We start from the raw sequence: 19,622 nt of genomic DNA, 5'->3' as shown, positions 1-19,622 counted from the left end.
CCTACTGCCTCTTTAATCATGACCCCACGCCCGACTACCAAACCATCCACAACCACATCACCTCAGGTGACCTCCCACCCACAGCCTCCAACCTCATGATTCCCCAACCCTGCCACGGCTGCTTCTATCTCCTTCCCAAAATCCACAAATTTGCCTGCCCTGGTTGACCCATTATCTCTGCCTGTTCCAGCCCCACCGAACTTATCTCCACCTAACTGGAATTCATTTTTTCACCCTTAGCCCAGGAACTCCCTACCTACTTCTGTGACACCACCCACACTCTCCATCTCCTACGAAACTTACAATTCCCCAGTCCCCAACACCTCATCTTTACCATGGACATCCAGTCCCTATACACCCGCATTCCCCATACAGATGGCCTAAAGGCCATCCGCTTCTTCCTCTCCCACAGGCCCAACCAGTCCCCCAACGCTGACACCCTCATCCGCCTTGCCAAACTCGTCCTCACCCTCAACAACTTCCCTTTCAATTCCTCCCACTACCTACAGTCAAAGCGGGTGGCCATGGGTATCTGCATGGACCCAAGCTGTGCCTGCCTCTTTGTACATTATGTGGAACAATCCCTCTTCCATACTTACACAGGCCCTAAACTCCACCTCTTCCTCCATTACAGTGATGACTACATCGATGCCGCCTCATGCATCCACGAGGAGCTCAAACAGTTCATCCACTTCACTGACACCTTCCACCCCACCCTTAAGTTCACCTGGACCATCTCTAATGCCTCTCCCTCCTTCCTGGACCTCTCTGTCTCCATCTCCGGCAACCACCTCGAAACCAATATCCATTTCAAGCCCACTGACTCCCACAGCTATCTGGAATACACCTCCTGCCACCCACCTTCCTGCAAAAATGCCATCCACTATTCCCAAATCCGCCGCATCTGCTGCCAGGATGAGGAATTCCACCACCTGTACATCTCAGATGTCCTCATTTTTCAAGGACCGCAACCTCGCCCCACTCAGTGGTCGAGAACTCCCTCGACCGTGTCTCCCACATTTTCCACAACTCATCCCTCACACCCTGTCCTCACCCTTATCTGCTTTCCGGATGGACTACTCTCTCCGTGACTCTCTTGTCTGCTCTACACTCTCCTCCAGCCCCACCACACCTGGCACTTTTCCCTGCAACCGCAGAAAGTGCTCCACCTGCCCCTACCCCCTCCCCCATCACCTCGATCCCAGGCCGCACATCTGCTAATGTGGTATACTGCATTCGCTGTTCTCGTTGTGGCTCCGCTACATCGGAGAAACCAAGCAGAGGCTTGGGGACAACTTTGCAGATCATCAATGCTCGGTTCGCACTAAACAACTCCCCCTCCCATTCTGCAAATGGCATGTCCATCTTGGGCCTCCTGCAGTGCCACAACGATGCCACCTGAAGGTTGCAGGAACAGCAACTCATATTCCGCTTGGGAACCCTGCAGCCCAATGGGATCAATGTGGATTTCACAAGCTTCAAAATCTCCCCTCCCCCACTGCATTCCAAAACCAGCCCAGCTCGTCCCCGCCTCCCTAACCTGTTCTTCCTCCCACCTGTCCCCTCATCGCACCTCAAGCCACACCCCATCTCATACCTACTAACCACATCCCGACCCCATGACCAGTCCATCCTTCCCGACTGACCTATCCCCTCCCTACCTCCCCACCTACACTCACCGTTACTGGCTCCATCCCTGCCTCTTTGACCTGCCTGCCTCCTCTCCACTTATCTTCTCCTACGCAGCAGCAACTACGCACTGATGATGTCTTCTCAACTGGCGACGAAACGTTTGCAATTCATTTGCCAAACTCGGTGAACAAACCAACAGCCAACTATCTCCTCCTCTATCCATCTTCAGTCCGCCTCCCCCTCTCTCCCTATTTGTTCCAGAATCCTCTCCCCATCCCCCTTTTCTGAAGAAGGGTCTAGGCCCGAAACACCAGCTTTTGTGCCCGTGAGATGCTGCTTGTCCTGCTGTGTCCATCCAGCCCCACAGCTTGTTATCTCACACTCTCCAGCTTCCGCAGTTCCCATTGTCTCCCCCTGATTGGTGGAAGAATAACCCCGCCCACCTGTTGCGCGAATGACGTCAACAAAAACAAAGCCCCACGGGTCCGGCAGCTTCTGTGACGGAGTCAACACAGTTGACGTTTCGGATCCGGTGATCCTTACTGAGAATTGGGCCCTGCCCTTGTCCTCTGATTGGTTGGAGGAGAATCATTTCCGGTGCCTTTTCTGTCCTGCCTCTTGCTTGCTATTGGTCGTTCGATGTCAAACTGGTGTATTCAGCTATGGAGCATGCGTACTGGGAGCAATATCCGGAATGAAATGGTCCTCCATGAGAGCCACAAGCGGTGAGTACAGGTTAAAGGGGATGGTAGCTTCCGTGCTGTATTCCAGCAAGAGGGCTACATGATAGCTCAGTTTAGGTCTCAAGTCTCAAACAGGGGTCTTCTGGTGCTGCGTGTAGGTTGCAGAGAGCCTCCGGCTTCTGATACAGGCCTAGACTATCCTGTGAGAGGGAAAGTCCTGTCAGCTTTTACCCTGTCAAGCCACTTCAGAATGTGATTACAGCAATGAGAGGTGTTCTCAGTAAAGCAGAACTCCAATGTGTACTCACTGGTTAGAGGTCTTTCCACTGTGTCCAGTGTTAGCACCCTCGCTGAGTTTTTAAATAATTTTTGGCTTGAATCTGAGAGTTGAACAGTGACGTCTGGACTGTGAGCAGCAGTTGTGCTTAAAAAAAATACAAAATCAATTATTGGTTTCTGAGGCCAGGCCTGGAAGTCAATTGCAGGTTCTTTCTTATTTGAAAACTGTGTAGACTCTTTTGGCCATTAATAATTTCAGCATCTGAGAACTGGTGCCAGCAAGTTTGGGAGAGAATGTGGTCAAACAGAAGGACTTTAAAACTGGGCCAAATGCACATCTCTGACGCTGAGCTGGCTGCTGGTGTGACAGAGGCTCAGAGAAAGACCACAGAGTGGAGGGAGAGAGCTGAACAGGTTGGCGCCGTGTGGTTTGGATATTGGGGTTATTCTTCGCCCATCACCCCCCACCCAAAATCCAGCCAGTTGTTTCTCTCATTGTCCCTCTTCCCCAACACTACCCACTTCTGTACCTCCAGCCCCTATCCCACCCCTTGCTTCCCCCAGTATCAGCAAACTTCCAAAGTTATTTCTGGCATACTATGTTACTTTTCTCAGGGCATTCAACAACTTGAAAACTGGATTGAAAATGAGAGACAGAGCAGCCACTGTAGAAGCTTCCAAAATCACACTGCACTTTCTTGAACTGCTGCAATCTGCATAGTAAAGTAGCTCCCATGTTGCAATTTGGTAATGCGTTATAGGATTTTCATCCAGTGGTGATAAGATCGTTCTGTTTTTTTGTCAATATTCGTCATTTTGTTCTCATGTTCCACCTTCAACAGAATAGAAACATAGAAAATGGGAACAGGCGCAGGCCATTGTAGCTTTCGATCCTTCTGCGCTAGTCACTTTGATCATGGCTGATCATTCTATTCAGCCTCTTCCCACTTTAGAGCCAGACCCTTTGATCCCTGAAGCCCTGACAACTATACATATTATCATCTTCTTGGAAACATCCAGTGTTCGGCCTTAACTGCTTTCTGTGGCAGCAAATTTCACAGGGTCACCAGTCTCTGTATTTTTTTTACTTTCCTCATTTCAACCCTTAACAGCCTAGCCCATGGCCCTAAGCTCCGACTCCCTGGACATTGACAACATCCTTCCTGTATTTACCTAGAATTTTTTTGGTTTCTGTGAAATCTTTCCTCGTTCTTCTAAACTCCTGTGAATTTCATCCTAATCAATCCATCCTATCCTTATATCTAAGTCTTGCCATCCCAGGAATCAGTCTAATCAACTGTTGTGAACAGCCTCCACAGCCAGAAGTTCCTTCCTCAAATAAAAATTCCAAATTTACACATACCATCCAAGGTGTGGTCTGTACAGATCCTGTACAATTTCAGTAAGACATCCCTGCTCGTGTACTCAAATGCTCTAACTCTGCAGGTCAAAATACCATTTGCCTTCTTCACCCCCTGCTACACCTGCATGCTCACTGTCAGTGACTTGTGTTTTCCTAGTTTTGTAATCCAACTGGATAATCTCGAACTGAGACACATTTCTCATTTAAATAACTAATTGATTGTATGAATATCTGGGATCCACCATGGACCACAGTACCACATTGGTCACTGGTTGGCATACAAGAAATGGCCTGTTTATTCTGTTTCTGTGTGCCAAACGGTTCTGTATCCCTGTGAATACCCAATCTCTCATGCTTTAAATTTACATGCTAATCTCTTCTGTGGGGCCTTTGAATGCCTTCTCAAAGCTGACATAAGCCACATCCACTGCCTTTTCAACTCTAAATGTTGCATTCTTGAAACATTCCGGCAGTTTTGTCCAACATGATTTCCCTTTCGTAAATCCATACCGACTCGAATTCTGTCACTGTTTTCCAGTGTTAGGCTAAGGTTCATAGTTCTCAGGCTTCTCCCACATCCGTTCTAAAACAAAGGGATAATATCAGCCACTCTCCAGTCATCTCACACCCACCCATATTTATAGATGATGCGAATATTTCTGCAATTTCCTCCCTTAATTCCCACAATGTCCTGGAATACACTAGATCAGGTACTGGAGATTTATCAACCTTTATATTTTCTGAGACATTTAGCACTTCGTCTCCTGTAATGTGAACTATTTTCAAAATATCAAAAATTTATTTCTGAGTTCTGCAGCCTCCTTCGTTACAACTCGTTCATGCTGACCAGGCTTCCCAAACTAAACGAGTCCCACTTGCTTGAGTTGGGTCCATATCCCTCTAAACCTTTCCTATTCATGTACCTGTACAAATGTCTTTTAAATGTTGGAAGTGTACCTGCATCTGCCACTTCCTTTGGCAGTTCATTCCACATAGAAACGATCCTCTGTTTGAAACAGCTCCCCCTTCCTGCCCTTTCAATCTTTCTCCTCTCCCATTAAAAAATGCCCTCCAGTTTTGGACTCCCCTCGACAAGGGAGAAGGCCCTTGCTGTTCACATTATACCCCTCACGATTTTATAAATCTCTCGAAAGTCACTGCTCAACCTCCTATTTTCCAGTGAAGCCCCAATCTCTCCACATAACTCATACCCTCCAGTACTGGTAACCTATAGACTGTAAGTGTACCATGAAGCCACCCAGATTAGAAAGCTAATCCAGCCATGAGAAGCATTCCCTAACCTCCATCTCTTTGGCCCTTCGTCAAATAGTCTGGCGATAAGAACCGTCCAGATTCAGACATGAACAAGGAACGTTTCAGCTTGCTTTCTCCAGCCCCCTAGTCTTGAAATTCCCCTCCCAAATGAAAAGGGATCTTCCATTCACCTTATCTGTACTCTTCATGATTTTATAAACATATAAATCACCCCTCCATTCTTAGACTGCAATGGAAAAATGCCTCAACCGATCAAGCCTTTCGTTATGATTCTCAACCTCCACTCCTGGCAACTTTGTGCTAAATCTTTGCTGAATCCTCCCCAGGTTGATGATATCCTTCAAAGAACAGGAGATCTGAAGTGGACACATTACTCCAGAAGAGGTCTCACTGATGTTCTGCACAATTTCAACATAACATCCTAACTCCTATACTCAAAAGGTCTGAGCAGTGAAGGCAAGCAGGCTAAACACCAACTTAACCACCCTTTCTACATGTGACGCCAACCTCAAAGAATTAAGGGCCTGAACCCTGAGGTCTCTCTGTTCGACAACACTAACCCCAAGGCCCTACATTTAATTGTACAAGTACTGATCTTGTTTGTTTTACCAAAATGAAATACCTCGCTTTTATCCAAATTAAACACCACTTGCCATTCCTCAGCCTCTTAACCCTATGAATAAAGATCTCTTTGTAATCTTGGACAGCCTACTTCGCTGTCCACTATCCTACCTATTTTGGTGTCATCTGCAAACCTACTGCCCATGTCTCCACTATTCTCATCTAAATCGCTTTTTTTATATATAGCTAAACAAAATTGGAGCGAGCACTGACCCCTGTGGAACACTTCTGGGAGCAGGCATCCGGTCTGATAAACAACCCTCCACCACCAGTCCCTGTGTCCTGTCACTAAACCATATTTGTATCCAGTTGACAAGCTCCCCCTGAATCCCATACGATCGAATTTTACTACTTAGTCCACCTTGTGGAACCTTGTCAAAGGCTTTAGTCTTGTCGAAATAAACTACATCCAACACTCCACCCTCAATAATCTTCTTTGCTACTTCTCCAAAAAACTCAATCAACTAATCATTCCTTGACTCTCCAAATACATAACTCCTGCATTTCACAATTACCTTCAACTACGTACCCAAAACCAAAGTCATACTCAGGTCTACATCTCCCAGGCTTCTCCTTATGTCCCTTAAACAAAGGCACAGTTTTAGCCACTCTCCAGTCATCTGGCACCTCGCGCGTAATTATAGATGATACAAATATTTCTGCAAAGGGGCCCCGTGTTTTCTCTTTAACTTCCCACAACATGATTTGAAGCACCAGAGCAGGACCTGGAGGTTCAAAGTCAGTGTAATACAGCATGGAAACAGGCCCTTCGGCCCAAACTGGTCTGTGCTGACTATGGTGCCCACTCAGCAATTTCTAACTGCCTGTATTTGGTCCATATCCCCCTCCAAACACGTTCCATCTGTGTACCTACCCAGATGTGTTTTAAACGTTGCTATTGTACCTGTCTCAATCACTTTATCTGGCAGCCCATTCCAAATATGCACCACCGTCTGTGTGAAGAAGTTGCCCCTCACATCCTCCTTAAATCTGCGCCCTCTCACCTTAAATCTATACACTCTAGTTTTCCATTCCCCATCCCAGGGAAAAAGACTGCATGCATTCATCCTATCTATGCCCGTCATGATTTTATTCACCTCAGTAAGGTCAGCCCTCATTCTCCTCCATTCCAAGGAATAAAGTCCAATCCTGGCCAACCTCTCCTTACAACTTGCGTACAATTCCTAGCAAAATCCTTGTAACTCTTCTTTGCACACTTTCCAGTTTAACTATGCCTTTCCTGTAACAGGGTGACCAAAACTGGACACCACACTGCAAGTGTGACCTCACCAATGATCTGTCCATCTTTAACATAACATCCCAACTCTTAAATGCAATGCATCGACTGAAGAAGACCAGCATGCCAAAAGCTTTCTTCACCACCCTGTCTACCTGTGCTGCTTTCAACCAACTATGCGCTTGTGCTTCTTGGTTTCCCTGCTCCACAATGTTCCTCAGAACCTTACCATTCACTGTATAACTCCTACCTTGGTTTAACTTTCCAAATGCCAACACCTCACGCTTAGCTGTATTGAATTTCATTTGGCAATCCTCAGCCCACTGCCCCATCTGATCACAATCCCCTGTAATTTTTGATACCTCAACGATACCTCTTAAGTTTGCAGATGATACAAAATTACTAATCATGCCACTGACATTCACATCCAGATCATTTATGTAAGGGACAAATAACAATGATCCCAGTATCGACCCCCGTGGCACACCATTAGCCACAGGCGTCCAGTCCGAGAACCAAAGTTCAGCCATCACGCTATGCTTTCTACCATCGACCCAATTTCGAATCCCATGAGCTAACTCTCCCTGGATCCCACACAACCGAACCTTCATGACTAGGCTGCCATATGGGACCTTGTTAAAGGCCTTACTAAAGTCCATATAGACAGCATTCGCTGCCCTAACCTCATCAATCCTCTTGCTCACCTCCTCAAAAAACTTGAATAGATTGTCAGACATGATTCCTGTGCACAAATCCAAGCTGACTATCCCTAACCAGATTTTGAATATCCCAGCTTTGGTTGATCCACTCCCTGAATATCATCTTCAATTCCTTGTCTACCACTGGTTCACTGGCCTGTAGTTCCCTGGCTGGTCTTTGTTACCTTTCTTAACCAATGGGACAACATTAGCCACCCTCCAGTCTTCTGGAATTTCAGTCGTGAGAAAAGATGAAGGAAAAATCTCTGCAAGGGTCTCTGCAATTTCTTTCCCAGCCTCCCACAGTGTCCAAAGATGGACTTTATCAGATCCAGTGGAATTATCAACCTTAATGTGCTTTAAGGCTGCAAACGCCACCTCAATGGTCCAAAACATCCCTACTTGCTTCCCTTGTTTCCTTAGCATCCATGATTCTCTGCTTAGTAAACACTGAGGAGAAATATTCATTAAAAATCTTCCCCCATCTCCGTGAACTGTTTTCAGACCAAAATATTTCTACCACTGACTTGTCCCCCCTCCATTTCTTTCTCAACAGTAAAACCTGATGCAATATATTCCTTTCAAATCTCTCTCCTCTCCTGATGCTGAACACAGAGTTGACCTCTTTCATCTTCATGGAGCCCTGCTTGCTCTCTCGGTGCTCTCTTGCTTTTAATGCACTTGTACAAACTCTTTGAATTATTCTTAAGCTTATCAACGATGGCAGTTTCATGTTGCCTTTTTGCCATCCTGATCTCCTGTTTAAGAATGCCGCTAACACTGTTTATACTTTCAAGAGATTCATTTGAGCCAAGTTTTTTTTTTATATCTACTAATTTATATTTTTTTTATTCTTGACTAAAACCTGAGTATCTTTTTTCACCCATTGTTCTCAAATCCTACCAACCTTACCTTTCACTCTGACACAGAGACATAATGAATCTGAATTGTCACATTTTTGAAAGCCCCCCCCCCCCCCCCCACTTATCAGACACCCTTATGCCTGCCGTCGACTCATGTCAACTTTTGAAAGTTATAAAAACAGAAGCTGCTGGAAAAGCTTAGCAGGTCTGGCAGCATCTGTGAAGGACAAATCAGAGTTAATGTTGCGGGTCTGTTAATCCTTCCTCAGAAGTGTTGAAAGTTCTTTTCTTACAGCATTAAAATTTGCCTTACTCCAATTAAAGCTTTTACTTTTTCTGGAAGGCATATTTTGTTCCATAATTGTTTTAAAACTGATAGTAATTCTGTCATAAGACTCAGAATTTCCCTGTACTGTCACTTCAGTCACTTGCTACGCCTTACTTTTTCCATAGGAACATCGATTTATTGATAAAGAAACATTTCTTGAATGCTTTTCAGAAAATACTCCCCATCTAAACCTTTAACACAATGGCAGTCCCAGTAAATGTTTGGAAACTGAAAATCACCAACTATTATAACCTTGCTATTCTTACACATATCTGAGATCTCTCTGCATATTTATTCCTCAGTTTCCCTCTGACAATTAGGAAGCCTGTGGTACAATCCCATCAGGTGATTGTTCCTTCCTTATTTCTTATTTCTAATTTCAACATATGTTTTCATGGGATGATTTTTCAGAAACATCTCTTCTGGTGATAGCAGCAATGTTTTCCTTATTTAAAAAAATTCCTGCGATTGGCCCATATTCGCTCCAAACCATTCAAATTCATGTCCTTATCTAAATGTTTTTCAAACATCGTAACTACCCACATCCATCACTTCCTCTGGCAGTTCATTCCACATACTGAACACTCTATATAAAACAAAAAGATGCCCGTCATGCCTTTTTAAAAAATCTTTCTCCTCTCATTTCAAAAAATATGCCCCTGGTTTTGAAATCCCCACCTGAGGGAAAAGACTTTTGCTATTCCTTATCTGTGTCTCTCATTATTTTATTAAACCTACATAAGGTCATCCCTCAACCTCTTGCCTTCCCATGAAAGAAGTTCCCACCAATCCAGCGTATTTTTATAACTTAACCCCTCCATTCCTGGCAATATCCTGGTAAGTTTTTTTTTCCAAACCCACTCCAGTTTAACAATATTCTTCCCACAACAGGACGACCAGAGCAGCACACTGTCCTCCAGAAGAGGACTCGCCAACATCACTTCCCAACTCCTGTCCTCAAAAGGCCTGAGCAATGAAGACAAGTGTGTTAAATGCCTTCCTAACCACCCTGTCTACCTATGATGCAAATTTCAAAGAATGATGTACCTGAAACCCTAGATTTTTTTCTGCTCTACGACACTACCCAGAGTCCAACCATTAATTGTGTAAGTCCTGCCTTTGTGAAGTATTGCGTTGTGGTAAAACAAACATTTATCAAAATAAAATTCAATCTCCCATTCCCCAGCCCATTGCCCCAATTGATTAAGACCTGTCTGAAACCCAGAAAGCTACGAAGCCATCTCCCTTGTTATGACAACAAATAATAATCAATGAAAAGATGTTCTGCTTCATTTGTACAAGGAAGGGGTCAGACCAAATCTTGAATACTGTATGCAGGTTTTGGCCTTCCGTTCTTTTATTCAAAGTGGCTCAGAGGAGGTTTAGGAGATTGAAACCTGGAATCAGTGGGTTGTCTGAGGAAGATGGATTGGGCAGGAAAGAGGGAAAAGGATTTGTCAGGAGCTGCTGATTAAAACAGGAAACTGATGTGAGCCAGGATATAGGGTGTAGTGAAGTGGAGTCTGTTTGGGTTGAGCTGAGAAACACCAATGGACAGAAAATGACCTTAGTGTTGCATATGGACCCCAAGCTGCAGTAATTTTAGGCAAGGCATCAGGGTGGAATTGAGAGATATGAGGCATAAAGTGACTGCAACCTACTTATAAATTGCCCAAATCACAACTGTAACAATGCAGTGCAGGAAAATTCCTTAGCGTCTGTATGGTACAATTTTATGAATTAACATGTTGAAGAAGCAGATGGATATTGTATAATGAGGATGGAATAATTGACAATCTCGTTGAGTATGGGCCCTTAAGGATGAGAGCCCACAATAGTATAGAATTCTTCACAAAGCTAGAGTGATATTGTTGTTTCTGAGTCTTGGGTCCTGTAATTAAATGAAAGAAGTTAAAATGATATGAGACATGAGCTATTTGTGATAAATGGTGAATCGTGTTTAAATGGATGATGGGAAATGGATAATGGCAAATGTTGAAAGAGGACGTGGGCAAGCTGTGGAAGTCACTCATCGCAGCCTGGCATAAGAACAAAATGGGAAACATGATCAAACCACAGCACAGAAAGGGAAATGAACCGGTATTAAATTTAAGGAAGCAGCATACACAATTAGGCGAATAAAACAACTGACAACAGGATTGGGAGCAGTTTAGGTTTCTGCAAAGGGAAACAAAGGGATTTAATAAGAGTGAGAAAACAGAACATGAGTGCATGCTGCAGGGACCATACACCCAATAGAATTTTGTTTTATATTCATTCACAGGATGCGGACTTTGCTGGCTTGTCCAGAATTTATTGCCCATCTGTGATTGCCCAGAGGACTATCAGGTGTCAACTGCATTGCTGTACGGCTGGAGTCACACACAGACCAAACCAGGTAAGGATAACAGTTCCTTTCCCTGAAGGATATTTGTGAGCCAGACTTTTTTTTTTCCTGATGATCAACAACGGTTTCATGATCATCATTAAACTCTTAGTTGAAGATTGGTGGTGAAAGACTGGTCACGAAGAATATGGGCTCTCCTGACAAGCAGAAACAGTGAATTTATAATGGGGTACAAAGACATGGCAGACCAATTAGATATGTCTGAGGTTTTCAATAAGGAGGATACAAATAATGTCCCAAAATTAAGGGGATCTCAGGGTCTAATGGGAAGGTGGAATCAGTATTAGTAGGAAAATGATATTGGGAAATCTCATGTGATAACAGGCAGATAAATCCCCAGAGACTGATAACCTTCATCTCAAAGTACCTTAGGAAGTGGCAGTAGAAATAGCAGATGCACGAGCGGTTATCCTCCAAATTCTATAGAATGTCAGTTTTTATGGAATGGAGGATAGCTAATGTAACCCCAATATGTAAGAAGGGAGTCAGAAAGAAAACAGGGAATTTGCATAAAATTGTTGGTTGGCAAAATATGTTCGGGTCAGCTATAAAAGATGGAATAACAGAGTACTTGCAAGATAGTGTCAAGATCAGATAGAGCCAGCAGAGTCTTTTTCCGTGCTGTAGACTCTGTGTTGGGTGTGAATTCCCTCCATGCCACTCACTATCCTGACTTGGAAATGTATTGCTGGGTCAAAATCCTGAATTCTCTCCCTAACAGCATTATGTGTCCACCTACCATTCATGGACTATAGTGGTTCATGAAGGCAGATCGCTGCCACCTTCTCCATGACAACTAAACTCAGCCAGCAATGCCCACAGGATGTTTTTTTTTTAAAAAACTATTGAGGCAAAGTGCTAATGTGGAATCGAAGCATAAATAGATCAGCTTTGACCTTTTTGAGGCTCGAGGGGCAGAATGGACAACTCTTGATTCCTAATTTGTGTGTTCTCTACTCCGATTTAAAATGCATCATCCCACTAGGAATGATGTATTCCCTGAAAGTTAGAAGGATGACAGCTGATGTGATTGAAAAAAAATTAATGTTAATTGAAGCTGTTTGGGGTGTAGAGAGGAACTAATCCACTGGGTGAGTGAAGTGGGAGCTCAAACCCTGAACCCCCCTCACCCACAGGAATCAGACAAGACTCAAGTTTCTTTGTCCTGCGGTTTATTCAAACAAAGGCACGAGGAACAAGTGTCGGCCACTCGGCCCCTCAAACCTGCTCTGCGACTCAATAAAATCACTGCTGATCTAATTTCAAGCTCAGCGCTATGTGCCTGCATATCTCAGAATATTTTTCATCGTCTTGGTCAGCAAGAATCTGCCTTTTTTTAAATAGAAAGATTCTGCATCCACTGCCTTTTGATGAAGGGAATCACAAAGGTCTCAGCCCTCAGAGAAAAGAAATGTTCCTCACTATTTCAAATGGACTCACACTTACCTTTAAACAATGACCCTCAGTTCTAGATCCTCCCAGAAGAGGGACCACGTTTTCACCATGCATCTGGTCATGTCCCCTCAGGATCTTTCATGTTTCAATTTAGTCTCCTCTTTCTTTTCAAAACTCCAGAGGATACAGGCCGAAAATGTCTAGATTTTCCTCTAGATTTTCCTTTTATGGCAATCCACTTATTCCAGGTTTTTGTCCACTGAATCTGCCCTGAAATGTTTCATAACAACCTTCTTTAAGTAGGGTGACCAGAACTGAACACGATATTCCAAGTACAAATCTCACCAGTGCAAATGGGGGAATTAATTATCTGAAGGTGGCCCGTGAATTCCCACCTGCTTGCAGGAATGCATTTTCAGCAAGCTTAGGTTATTTACACGTATCCAGTTACAGACTGACACAGGTTATGATCAGATCATTGTACAGTTTGTATTGTTACACCGACAGCATTGTTGTGGTCTCACTCAAACTCCCACTCCCGTGGCTCTGCACAAATAATGACTGGCTCTTAAGCCAGTTCCCACAGCCTGATTTGTCCTGTATTTTTCATCTTCTGTCCTTTCAAAAATATCAAGTGTTCCAAGTGGAATAGCTCAGCAGGTCTGACAGCATCTGTGAAGAAAAAAATAGCGTTAATGTTTCGGGTCCAGTGACCCTTCCTTTGAACTTGAGAAAGGGTCACCAGACCCGAAACATTCACTCTGTTTTTTTTCATTCACAGATGTTGCCAGACCTGCTGAGCTTTAAGAGCAAACTTATTTTTCGTTCCTGATTTACAGCTTCTGCAGTTTTTTAATGATCCAGATGACAATCCAGCAGCTTTCATTCTACTTGTAACTGTTTTAAATTTATTTTTCCAGGGATTTGGAAAGGGCGCATTTACTGACAGGCAGCTCAACTCAAACACTGGATCAAGAACTGCCAGGAACACTTAATTCTCAAGAGCTTTGAACATGGAAGGAGCAAGTGTCATTCACAGTAAAGAGAAACCATACATGTGGTCTAAGTGGACAAGCCTTCAGTCAATTGTCTGGCCTGTCAGTATGTAAATGCAGTCAAAACAGGGTGACAACCATAACATCAAACAGCTCTTGCTTTATAATGTCATAGTCATGGATCTCAGTTTGAGTTAAGCAAGGGCCACTCATCTCCTGTCCTCCCGACATTCTTAGTGCAAACATGGACCAAACAGCTCAATTCCAAATGTGAGAGGGACTATCCCCTATCTTAAGGCTCCATTTGACAGAGCATTGTATTAAGGAGTCATGACAATGCTAAATTCAATAGGAACCAGAAAATATTATTCTTCCTTGGATAGCTGGTTTTTGAAAAGCTTGCATCTTCAGATTTCAGTAAATCGAAACAAGGTGAATTTAATCAGACTTGTGCCACATACATGCGGAAGAGTTCTCTAAGTCTAGCTCGGAGACTCGACACCTTTTACAGTTCAAAACAGCATATGAAGGCATTTTCACGTCAGAGTGGTTGCATGTAACATTGATATAAAATAAATTGTCAGTTACTTACTACAAAAACAGGTTGCTGTTCAGTTTCTGACAAAGTTCTGAGTTCTCTAATTTCAACAGAACTTCCACTTCCACATTATCTTCAGAGCTTCTCTATCCCAGCGTCAGCTCACAGCTGGGTCAGTAACACTTACGTGACTATCTTCAGCTATACAGATAGTTTCTGAGCCCTAAGTAACTGTTGATGGTTCACTGTTATGGACCTGCAGTTAAACTGTCTGAGCAACAATAACTCTGACCTGATAAGGTTGTATTTGACAGTTACCTTGTGCTGCACTGCTTGGACAAGTTTATTTTCTACTTGTTCTGTGTTTTAAAGTTCTGCTCCTTTTCCTTCTCTGTTTCCAATGTACATTCTCTTACCCTCCTTACCCTACTTCACCCTGGTTTGATAATACTGAATACAGAAGAGGAGGCTTGTGATTGTGGGAAGGCAATCGTCTCAGCTGCAGGAGTTCCTCAGGATCAGGTTCTAGTCCCAACCACCTTCAGCTGTTTCATCAATGACCTTCCCTGCGCCGTAACGTCAGAAGTGGGAATGTTTGCTGATGCTTGTGTAATACTTTAGCACCATTTGTGGCTCCTTGGATACTGATGCAGTAGATATCTAAATGCAGTATGCCTGGACAACATTGAAGTGAGCCTGCCATGTGACAAAGAACATTTGCACCAACAAGTACCAACAAATAATGACCAAATCTGAGAAATGAGAATCTAACCACAGCCAAGTGACATTCACTGGGTTTATCTTTATGGAACTTCCCACTATTATCATCCTGGGTGCTAATATTGATGAGAAACTGAATTGGAACTATCAGCTGAATAATGTGCATACAAAATACGTCAAACCCTCTCAACCACCTGATCTTCCTGTTCAACCATGTTCAGGGATTTGTGAATGTTCACTCCAAGGTCTGTTTGTTCCTCTACACCACTAACTATTCCTCACTTTCATAGTTCAGTCTCCCTGAATTCATTATCACTCACTTCTCCGGATTCAATTCCGTTCACCATTTTATCTTTCCACTTAATTGATAACTCCCTGCAGTCCACGGTTTTCTTCATCATGGACAACTACATTAATATTTATTCTAAATTATGGGTTCTACAACTAGGTTTTAATGATGGTTGTACATCAGAAAACAATGGAACTCCACCGTATTAAAATCTGAATGGACTGCAATTGCTGTAAATCAGAAACAAATAAATAACAGAAATTACTGGAAAGGTCAGTAGAACTGGCAGCATCTGTGGAGAGAAAACAGAGATAACCTTTCAGGTCGAGTAACCCTCAGAATTCCACTGGAAACAGGTGTCCAGATATGGTTCCTTCTTAGGTGGGAATTCGCAGCAGCTATAACAGCAGAGTATAACTATATATGAATTTGTGGGTGGCTCCGGATTTTATTTTTCTGAATGATCCCCTCCCACACATGGGACTGGTGAACAACCTCTCCCCAGTACACCTGAGTAAATGAGTTTCCACCTCAGTGGGGAATTGAATCCTTCCCTCAGTCCGCACAGTTCCCCGGTTTCTCTGTGCTGTGGGTGTCCTTGTCTTTGTCCAGATTGGGCGATCAGGTGAATTCGAGTCAATGCAGATAGAAGGCCTATTTTTTTTTCTTGTTGTGAATGTGTTTTTGTTCTTCCTTATTCTCCCATAGGAGGTGGGTATTGCTGGTCAGGACAGCATTTGTTGTTCATCCCTAATTTACCTTGAACTGATGTCAGAGGGCAGATAGGGATCAACCATGTTGTTGTGGGCCTCAAGTCACTTGTATGTCTGACCAGGCAAGGACTTCCCTTCCAAAGGGACATGAATGAATAGGATTTCAGGAAATTAAAGTCACGGCCTCTATTCCTGAAATTCATGTTTACTTTCCAGATTTTATTCATTGAATTCAAACTCCAGCAGCTGCTGTGTCTCAGTCCCCAGGGATTATCACCACTGCACTGCTATCTCTCCGCTGTATTGCCTTACTGTAGAGGATAACTTTCACTGTTCAGATCATCCCAGAGTGACAGAGAACAGGAGAAGGCCATTTGGACCATCACACCGGTGTTGGTTCCTGTTGAGAAAGGGATTGAGTGAAAGGAAAAAGTACCAGCTGGTGCATGTTTGTAACATTTACAGTGTGTGTCCATGTCAGGATAAATGCGTTTTAAATGTAGATTGAAGTGGTTACTGACAGCAAGAAGCTGATGCAGAGACAATGTGAGCAAAATTAACTTAGCTGTTAACAAACATCAATTTGTTGTAAGCAGCAGAGAATGGTTTCAATCCAGTGACCATCTGGGTAATGGGCCCAGCATGCTCCCTCTACACCACCCCCCGCCCCCACAAGCGCACACAAATGTATGACTAACAGGCACACAATGTCAAAGGGGCCAAGCAGACCAGCAACCCACACAGGTGGGCAGAGGCATAATTTGACTGAACTTTTGGTAAACGCTAAACCAACAGTTACTTCCCTCATTCCAAAGAAGGGTCACTGAACTGGGAACATTAACCCTGCTTTCTCTCCGCAGATGCCGTCAGACTTACTGAGTTTCACCAGCAAATTCTGTCTTTGTTATATTTCTCATTGTTATTTATCTGTGGGTGATAACTTTCCCTGGATTGTGAACTATGACATTCAAATTCATCTGAAGGCTATCATCGTTCCCCACTCTCTTGATCATCCTTTTCTCACCCTTCTGCCTTCCATTGTCACACCCCACAGCTGTTAGGTTTTTTCACTTCCTCTCCATAATGGTGTCAAACACATGAAAATTCAACTGGTTCCAATGAAAAGGTCGTGGATATGAAATAAAAATCAAATTTTAAAAGACACAGAGATAGACATACAAATATTGAGTTTAACAGGCAGGGGGAGTCTCTCAGCGGATGGGAGAGCAATCTCTAATATGGTTGATAATTGAGACATTTCCCTGGGACAGTTCAAGATCCAACAAAAGAAGTTCGTCCTTTTTCAAATTCTGTTTTGACCAATATTGCTCTGTGATATTTCCCACAGCCCAATGACCCAATAATCCCTGCTCCGTGTCAATAAAAGCATCTCTGGGTGAGGTTGAAGCTCACAGCCTCGGCATTTTACGCACCTCTGTACCATCGTAGAAGGACGACACACTCACCGATTGTGTAATAGGAACTACAGAGTAGCCCTGTGCGCTCATTGCCATCCCCCATTTCCCGTTGTATCTTCGCGGCTGGGCTACTGAGGCTCTGATTCCAGGCCTGGGAACTGGGATTATCTGGTCTTCTGCAGCAATACCTTGTGTGAGGGAATTTTGGTGAGGCTGCCGATGTTAAACAGGCAACAATAGAAGGACACAGTACGCCCTCACACACTGGCCACACTGTCATACATCAAGAATATATTGCAAGTGACGACAAGACCCCGCAGCCCACTCAGAATCATGGTGGCCGACATGCCCACAGCCACTCAATGACAATAACTTAAAAGAATTAAAGATCCCATTCCCACAACATGCAGAACCAATGTGGTTTACAAAATACCATGCAATTACGACTGTAAACATTACATCGGACAGACAGGAATGAAACTAGACACTGGAATTCAAAAACTTCAACCAGCAGCAAAATGGAATGACAAACTCTCCTTCATATCGAGACACTCAGACAATGAAGGCCATTAGTTCAACTGGGACAAGGTCACCATAGTAGCCCAAGCCAAACATAGACATGCACAGGAATTCTTAGAGGCATCGTTCTCCAGCCATCATGCAATCAGCAAACATAAAGAATTGGACCCCTATACAAACCCACACAGATCAAAACCAGAAATGACACTACTCACCATAACGGAGCAAACAGTATAAATTCCAAGCAGAGGAGAAAAACACTGCTTCAACGGAGGCTCTCCTTTTGATGTCACTTGGCATGGTGATGAAACATCTGAGCAAGAACAAGCCAGCTCGGCGAACAAGTCAACAACTCACCCACAAACTGAGCTATAGATCTTTGCCAAAACTTTGAGTCGAGCTCAATGTGAGAGCTGAAGACCAGTTTTCCTGTTTACCGTGGTAAACAGATCACTCCGGATCAATCAGCCACATTGACTATCATTTGTGTGTTGCCCTTTCCATGTCTCACCTTGGTTCAGCTTTCTGAAGGGTTCCATGTATTTTTCATTTTGCACATTTTACTGCGGAGAGTTTTGCAGCCTCATTTCAAGACCATTGAGTTTACAAACAGAAAGAGACCATTCAGACCATCACCTCTGCTCTACCATTCAATGAGATTCAGTCTGATCTGCACTTTGTTGTCTTTCCCCATAATCCTTGATACCTTTATTGCTTAAAGATCTGTCGATCTCAGCCTTAAATATACTTATTGACCCAGTCACAACAAACCTCTGCTGCAAAGAATTCCACCAATTCACAACTGTCTGAGAGAATAATTTCTTCCTCATCTCTGGTTTAAATATGAAACCCCACTCTGATATGAGGTATTCTGGTCCTAGACTGTCCGAGAAGGGAACCAATCTTTCTGCAAGCAACCTGTTAATCCTCCAAAAAACCTGCATGTTTCAATAAGGAGCAAAGTTTTTGTTTTGCAGTACAGTGTTTGAGCAGATGAAGGAAATGAATTTCAGAGCTTCAGAGTGTTAGAAAAGGATTTGCAGATCAGCACTGGATATTATTGGTCTTTGAATGTCAGTATTGAGTCAAATAAAAGTAATGTTAAGTTCCTTCCTTTCATCTCCCAGTAACTATTGCCCAATATCTGAAATCTCTGTTTCTAATTTTTTTTTACGATCAGTGAAGAGGAACAGCTGCTATTTACCTACCTTATCTAAATCTGTCATAAACCTAGACACCTTTGTCAAAGATCATCTCAGTCTCCTTTACGTTGTGCAGAACACTTCATTTTCTCCAACCTGAGCTTACAACTAATATCCCTCAGTTCTTGAGTCATTCTGATCAATCTCCTTTCAATCGGCACAGACCCTCACGTCCTTTGTGCACACCAGCTGTTTGTGCAGACCCGAATGCTCTGTGTTCAAGTGAGAGATGTTATCACACACAGGCAATTGCTTAGTGGCATCACCTTAATTCATGGGCATTTCATGAACTGTGGGTTTCCTCTGACCCCAGTTGTACTGATATCTTCTGAGCTGCAGACTCCAGCATTTGATTTTAAAGTTGAAGACAATGAAATTATTTCAGTATTTTTAACCAGTAATGTACACATTTTGTATCAGAGATAATGGGAACTGCAGATGCTGGAG

General features: G+C 43.4%; 2 long non-coding RNA genes across 2 annotated transcripts; one reads left to right on the top strand and one right to left on the bottom strand.

Moving 5' to 3' along the window:
• Nucleotides 1–2,283: 2,283 nt before the first annotated feature.
• On the top strand, nt 2,284–14,361 carry LOC132207737 (uncharacterized). Its single transcript, XR_009443767.1, has 3 exons — nt 2,284–2,357; nt 11,264–11,377; nt 13,702–14,361. It is a non-coding gene; the product is annotated as an uncharacterized LOC132207737 (long non-coding RNA).
• On the bottom strand, nt 2,422–19,485 carry LOC132207738 (uncharacterized). The gene is made up of 4 exons (XR_009443768.1): nt 17,503–19,485; nt 12,833–13,051; nt 2,624–2,739; nt 2,422–2,515 (listed from the first exon to the last, which is right to left on the bottom strand). It is a non-coding gene; the product is annotated as an uncharacterized LOC132207738 (long non-coding RNA).
• Between the last annotated feature and the right edge of the window lie 137 nt (nt 19,486–19,622).

The sequence above is a fragment of the Stegostoma tigrinum genome, unplaced genomic scaffold, assembly GCF_030684315.1.
Source record: "Stegostoma tigrinum isolate sSteTig4 unplaced genomic scaffold, sSteTig4.hap1 scaffold_143, whole genome shotgun sequence".
NCBI classification, from domain to species: domain Eukaryota; kingdom Metazoa; phylum Chordata; class Chondrichthyes; order Orectolobiformes; family Stegostomatidae; genus Stegostoma; species Stegostoma tigrinum.
Note: the sequence above shows the minus strand (reverse complement) of the source record. Positions and strands in the feature narration are given on the sequence as shown.